Here is a 7,460-nt window from a genome sequence, read left to right as displayed (position 1 = left end):
GGCAAACAAAGAAGATCTCAGGAGGGCACCTGAGATTATAGTGATTAGCAGGTGGTACAGGATGTCCAGGGCACCCAAGGAGTAGCGGAGGGATCAAAGCTGGAAGCAGGGCGGCCCGTGGGTTGGGACTGCGGAGGCCGAAGCGTGCCAGGAGGTGTTCGCATAAAAAAATGGCTGTGGCTTAGCTAAGGTTAAGCCCAGGATGCGAAGCATACTAGCCTTTATTTTAACGCGACAGCGTTAAGGAGCTCGTGTCGCAGAAAAGCCGGTGTCGTCGGTGTCGGCTCAGGCGTGCGTCGCTTGCTCAGGCGCACATTTCGTTGTCGCGCCGAACGCTGCGTTGCTCGACGCTCACCGCGTCCGATGCGGGGCGCGTAGTCGCTGCGCCGTAGCCCATTGTCTTACACCCCTTGGCGGGTCGACGGGAACGCTGTCGCGTTCCACTCCTGAAGGCGAAGCTTAAGCGTTCGCTTTGCAGCTGTTATGACGTCATATGGTAGCTACGCGGCCGCGCGCGGCGCAGCAAGGAAGAGCGTGGTTGTGCGGCTAGTATGCTTCGCATAAAAATTGGAGGACGCTTAAGCTTCGCCTTCAAGAGTGGAACGCGACAGCGTTCCCGTCAACCCGCCAAGGGGTGCGCCAAGACAAGGGGCTACGGCGCAGCGATCACTTACGAGGCGCCCCGCACCGGACGCGGTGAGCGTCGAGCAACGCAGCGTTCGGCGCGGCAACGAAACGTGCGCCTGAGCAAGCGGAACGAACCGAAGAACTCGGTGTGTGGGAGGGGGAAACGATGCACGCCAGCCAAATGTCGTGATCGGCGCGGGCAGAGAGATAGACAGACAGTGATCTAAAGAAAGGAAGGGCGCTTGATTCTGCAACCCGTGAGGGAGCAAGGCGAAGCGTCGTCAGGGGAGTGGGAGTCCGGGCCGCGACGCGCCTCGCACCGGTCCCCACACAGCCCCTATGCGCGCGTGGCGCGCCACCTGTCGGGGCAGCGCCGTACATTGAGAGGAGGGGGTCTTCTGTGTTTACCGCAAGATGGCTCTGCGTGTGCGGAAAGCGCTGAAGAAATGTAGCGGAAACGCACTTCGCTACTCGTGTAACTGCGACTTCTGTAAGTTACATGTTCATAATTACCGAGATACACCACAGAATCACTTTCTACTGCTCGTTTCTAAGGCAACACCGCATTTACTAGAAGTGCTTTTGTACCGCTTTCGAGCATCGAACTCATGGCTGAGTGGTGGCGTCTCCGTCTCACACTCCGGAGAGCCTGGTTCGATTCCCACCCAGCCCATCTTGCAAGTTGTTTTTTATTCATGAAGTGCCTGCCGGGATTTATTGCTCACGGCCAACGCCGCCGACACCAACGCCGATGACACCGGATTTTCTGCGACACGAGCTCCTTAACGCTGTCGCGTTAAAATTGGCTGTCCGCGATAGGGGACAGCCGTGCACGCGCACGCCTCGGCGAGCCCCAACCCATGGACCCGTCCGGGCTCTAGCTCTGGTGTCCTGCAGTCTCCGGCAATTATGCGAAATAATGACACGTTGTTACAATTAGTAAAAAACGCAATTGAGTAAATATAATTACGTCCAGCCGGCAACTTGTGACGCTAAGTTCACCACTGCCGCACCCCGCGACTTCTGCAACATTCATAACTTTGCCTCTGAAGGTACGTCGGCCAGACTTCCTCGCGCCTGCGGCGCTGGTACTGGGTCAGTCATCGTCACCGGCGGCCTTTCAGTCACTTGCTTTCGAGCGCGGTTGCTAAGGCGCTCTGCCTTCTGGATTTTCAATGTATGCGGCCCGGGCTCCACTACGGTCGTACTGCTCCCACAGAGACATATGTGATGTTATTTACAAGGTACATTGTCGTAACGCGCGAAAAAGCTACGATCCGCCACGACTTAGCCCGCTGCTTCACCTACTTCACCGCGCCGGCAGGCGCGTGAAGTAGGTGAAGCAGCGTGCTCCTCGATGCCGGCACGCCATAGAATAAAGAACCAAAATTGGCACGCCTAGAGGCACACGCCTACAACACGCACTAAGAAACCTCCTCCATAGTACCTAGACAGGGTCATATATTCAAGGAGCAAAAGCCCCCAAATTTTCTCTCTCGCGCCCGCTTTTACTCGAGCTTGCACACAAACGACTGGCGATCCATCAAATGAACGTCTCGTCACACTGAATCGTTCCATACACCACAGGAGCGCCAGTTGTTTGTGCGCAGGCGCGAGTAAAAGTGGGCGCGAGAGGGAACATTTGGGGGCTTTTGCTCCTTGAACATATCGCTCTACCTAGGTACTACGGAGGAGGCTTCTTAGCGCGTGTTGTAGGCTTTGCCCGATGTAGCGACCGCTGCGTCGGACAGACTGACTCGCAGCTGCGGTGCTCGTGCTAAGTCAGTCGTGGCAGATCATAGCTTTGTTGCGCATTACAGCAATGCACAGTGTAAATAACATCACAGATATTTCTGTGGGAGCAGTAGCGAATGTAGTAGAGCCTGGGCTGCATATATTGAATATCTAGAGGGCAGAGCACAGCGCCTTAGCAACCGCGATTGAACGCAAGTGGCTTAAAGGCCGCCGGTGACGATGACTGACCCAGCAATTAACAGCGCCGCATGAGCGAGAAAGTCTGTCCGACGTACCTTCAGAGGCAAAGTTCTCACCGGTGTTGCAGAAGTCGCGGGGCGTGGTAGTGCTGAACCTACGGCGTTACAATTTGGCGGCTGGACGTATTTACATTTATTCAATTGTGATTTTTACCAATTGTAACAACGTGTCATTATTTCGCATTATTGGCGGCAACTCCGGGACACCAAAACGAAGCCTCCAGGACGGCGTCTGCGCTTGCCAGCTAGGGGTGTACCAGCTGTCCGCTATCGCGGACAGGCAATTTTTTATGCGAACACCCCCTGGCACACATCGGCCTCCGCGGCCTCAACCCACGGACCGCCCTGCTTTCTTTGATCCCCCGCCACCCCTTGGGTGCCCTGGAGATCCGGCGCTGTTTACTTTAGTATAAGCTGAGGTGCTGAGACTTCCGTTGCCGATTACATGTGCCCTCCTGGGCACATGTAATCGTATCGTTTACGTACATGTAATCGTAAACATGTAATCCACGCTATCGTCGCGACGAAAAAAGCGACCCGCGAATTATACGACACCCTTCAGGACATTGCCCCTTCAGACACAGAGATCACCAAAGGGGCATCCATGCCCTGCCTGCAGCCAGTGTGGAAATAGCAGCCAGCAGCGGAAACTCGACCGCACTACGGAATGCCGGCAAGTCTAGGGGACAGGCGCATACAACAGTTGATACAACACGCGCTAAAGAAACCTCCTCCTTAAGTGCCTAGGCATAGTCATATATTCAGGGAGCAAAAGCCCCCAGATTTTCGTTCTCGCGCCTGCTCTTAATCGCGCCTGCGCACAAACGACTGGCGATCTCTCAAATGAACGTCTCGTGCCTTCGCTTTATATGGGGAACCAGCGCTGCATAGAGTTTCTAAAAATACCCTAGAGGGAAATGTGGCGCTAGTGTCTACGGGGGTTATCATGAGCGTCGCCTCAACCTACATGGGAATGATGGGAAGTACAGGCTTCGGATTGACTTCGGTCTTTAGACTAGTGGCGTTTGCTTCTGGCGCAGTAAACAGCGCTATACTTAAATATTATTGCGTAAAATCTAATTCTATTTCTGCAGTATGTAATATAATGCACAACATGCTACATAAACTTTGCATAACTTTGAGATGGAAGCATGGTTTACTATGGTTTGTCAACAGGACACACCAGGGTATACATACTTGTGCGATTCTGTTCCCAATTTAACGCCAAAGAATAATTATTTATTCACTTTTGCAACAGCAAAACAACCGTGCATGTACTTATATAAAAATACTCATCAAGTATTTCTGGAAATAAAAATGTTGTATTGTGACAAAGCGTTACGCCCTTGAGAGGAATGCCAAAATCGGGAATGCTACAAGTGTCGTCTGCTACGACGCCTGCTCGCTGCAAACGCGAGACTTTTCTCGCAGACGACAGGCACTTGCGAACTCTCTCGCTCTTTCGAAAGGTTGCGTCGGCTGTCACAATTGCTGAACGTCTTCAAGTACTTTTAAGCACATCTGCTGCAGTGCTAGCTGGACGCTAGTGGCCTCCTACGAGTATGCTCCATCATATTTTATATTGGCGTACCGCTTCCGAAGCGTTACAGCGTGGCTTTGTGGGTACCCATTGTGCGACACGAGACTACAGCTAGGAAGCAGCTATCTTTCCTACCACAAGTAAGTTTGTGTTCTCAAAGTCCTAAAACACGCATTTCAATGAGCACATAAACGAGCACATAATGAAGCCCTCAATAAAATTTGATTGTCAAGCCACTAGAAGTACAATTGTATATGTCTTGCATCAGTAGTGCCTTCTTTGTTCTATTCTGAAGTTTCATAAAGCACGTAACGCTACAGTGCCAACCTAACACACTTAACAAACAAAGGTCTAAACGCTCAAAACATGTTCTTTCAACGTTTACGATGCCGCCGCTTTCTCGTCACGGCTTCGACGCCACAACGCGACACAAGCATCGTTTCAGTCGCTGGCCCATCGCGCTATCGCCACTCCGAGCAGCATAACAAACGCAGAGAGCTTTGCGTTGCACTGTCCAACTGCAGGTTATAGCAATTGCGCTTGGAGCGAAACCGAAACTTTTAAAAAAATACTTGTGCACTAGTTCGCCAGTCAACAGAATGCCAATCCGAAGCCTGTACTTCCCATCATTCCCATGATGGTTGAACGATCGCAGCGCCAGATTTGCCTCTAGGTATACTAATATGAAACTAATATGAAACTCTATGCAGCGCTGGATAGGCGGCAACATAGAGTTACTATACTGACTCTAGAGGACAAGCTACCCATAGGGCCCATGCCACACCTAGAGGGTAATCTGGCGCCACCGTCTATGGGAGTTTCTTAAGGGGACACCGTGCCGTCATGGGAATGACGGGATATGTGTCTGCGAGGCTCGTGTTGGCTGGTGTTGTAAGAGGCTTCGTCTAAAACGTGGATATGGCTACGCAAATAACCCGTTCTCAAAGTAAAATCTTCATAAAATGTTTCCATTCACGCATATTACATCCTTACTCACCCACGATGCATGACCAAGGGCTCTATTCTGGACACGCATGGCGGCTGCACGGCCGCCATTATCCGCCATGTTTACTCTCTGATTGGCTGTCGAAAGGTCACGTGTTTTGAAATTTGTGCCGGGAAGCGGAAGTATTGCAAAATGCAATTTTGCGTTTTCATCAAGATGACGAAACGTGACGTGGAGCTGCAAATTTTACAGACTAATACATTTTTTTGGTCCTTGGCAGATATACTGTGATGTTAGCGCTTCAAAAAGAATTTGAGCGGTAGCGTGCAGAAGCCAGTGCAATGCATCTGTTATTGCGCGAATATGTGGTGGCGATCCAAGATATGCGCCATGCCAGCTTGCTGATTGGCTGAAGGAATATCTCGTGAGGAGCGTCACCGGAAGGGCTGTTTCGTAATCGTCATTTTGACGATGCGTGACGTTGCGCTGGGCCGCGATTGCTGAGATTTACCGCCATAATTTTTGCTGCGACGAGCCGCGCGAATTATGCTAATGGGCAGCCATATGCAATGGCAGCCGAGAGGAATGCGTATCGCCACATTTTCCCCGTCGTTTGGCGCCACGAAAATCTTTTGTTCATAACGCGTGCTCATAGTATTTGCATCGCTCTCGGGTGGTGTTGGCATTTGTGTTTGGGGCCATCGTTTTTTGAAAGAACGCGTTTATACGAAATAATATTGGTTGAATATAGCAAACTTTCAGCAATGTTGTCCACTTTTCACTGCTGCATTTGTATTGTAATCGAGATTAATGCCTTTTCGCACAATCAGAAGTTATGACAACGGCCTCTTTCTAATTTATAAAAAGAAATGTACGCAAGGCGGCGCCTTGAAGTTTCCTCCCGCGGTGCGAGTAACCAGCGAAATGAACAAGAGATGGCAGCGCCGGCGCTTGCGTCGCTCTAGTGGATATCTCTGGCGCGCGCAACGCTATCGGTGATATTCGGCCGTTTCTAAGCCAGCCGAGTCGGGCTGAGTCACTTGCGTTTCACGAAATAGCGATAACGTGGCCTAGAACGTGCGCGCATCACCACTGGTAGTTCGCGTATGTTGTCTCAAGAAAGAAAACAAGCGCGTTGGCACGAACATGCGATGACTCATTCCATTTTCCAGGGACACGCATCCGAGCTACTGAAGCAGACGACGGCTTGTACGCAGCAGACGACGGAAGCGAGAAGCGTTTTCGACAGAATAATCATACCCTTTGAGATAGCTGCTTTATTTTTACTGCGGAGGAAAACTGTTTTGCTTTACCGATAACGCTACATTCAGTGCCTTCATTTCAAGTTTCTTAGGCGAAACGTCAAGTTGGCGTCACGTTACGTAAGCAAAACCGGGCCACCAGCGCCATTTTGTTTGCCGTCGCGCCTACGTCACGCTCCGAAGAAAATGGCGGAAATGTCCAGAATAGCGCCCCAAGCGAAGAAAAGCCAGAACAGACGACCAACTGTTTCAAAGCGAGCGCGAACCTTGTCGTCTGTCCTCCAACTTTAGCGGCCCGCTGATACGTTTTTACGTAACATGTAGTCATACACACAATAACAAGTTCTCATAGTTAAACAAAACATGTTTTCGCGTAATAATAAAGCTAAAACAGCTTTTCAAGTGCTGTTTTCGTAGAAAATGAATCATTGTGACAGACGGAACGGTACTTGCCAAGCGCGTCTTCAAGGTGTCCTGTCTCTACGAGAACGATGCCACTCCGAATCCACAATATACCGGCATTCCCATGCATACCACAGCGCAGCAGCGCCAGATTTCCCTCTAGGTAATGTAGTGAGAAACTCTATGGCCCCATGCATTGAAATCGGGAACCGCAAGAGCGCCGCCATGTTGCTACGCGCCGAGGTTGCCAGCTCCTGAGACGCTTGCTAGACTTGGTTACAGTAGTCAGTTTTAATCCGGCAACCGTAGCAGCGTAGCAGCATGGCGTCTCGCTTGTAGTTTGTTTTGATGTGTGCGTGCAGCCGTGTGTTTGGGCTTTATAAGTTGGTTCTTTATTCTATGTTGCGGGACGGTGTGGGTTCGGTCCATGTTGGCCGTACAGGTGGCAGTTATGCAACCGAGGGATGATCCCGTTCAAGTTTCCGGCGGTATGCGGTTTTCAGCGGTCACGCGCCTGTTGCAAGAGTGTCACTCGACGAGGTTACCTTGAAGCTGTGGTCAGATTCCTCGTTGGCGTTCCGTAATTCTGTTCGCACGGACGCGGTATGCTACAAAATCCGCCTACGCGATCTATCGTCGCGACGATAGATCGTGTTTTTTTATTATTATAAGTACTGATCCAGCTGTAA

Source organism: Dermacentor albipictus, chromosome 8 (assembly GCF_038994185.2).
Source record: "Dermacentor albipictus isolate Rhodes 1998 colony chromosome 8, USDA_Dalb.pri_finalv2, whole genome shotgun sequence".
NCBI classification, from domain to species: Eukaryota; Metazoa; Arthropoda; class Arachnida; order Ixodida; family Ixodidae; genus Dermacentor; species Dermacentor albipictus.
Note: the sequence above shows the minus strand (reverse complement) of the source record.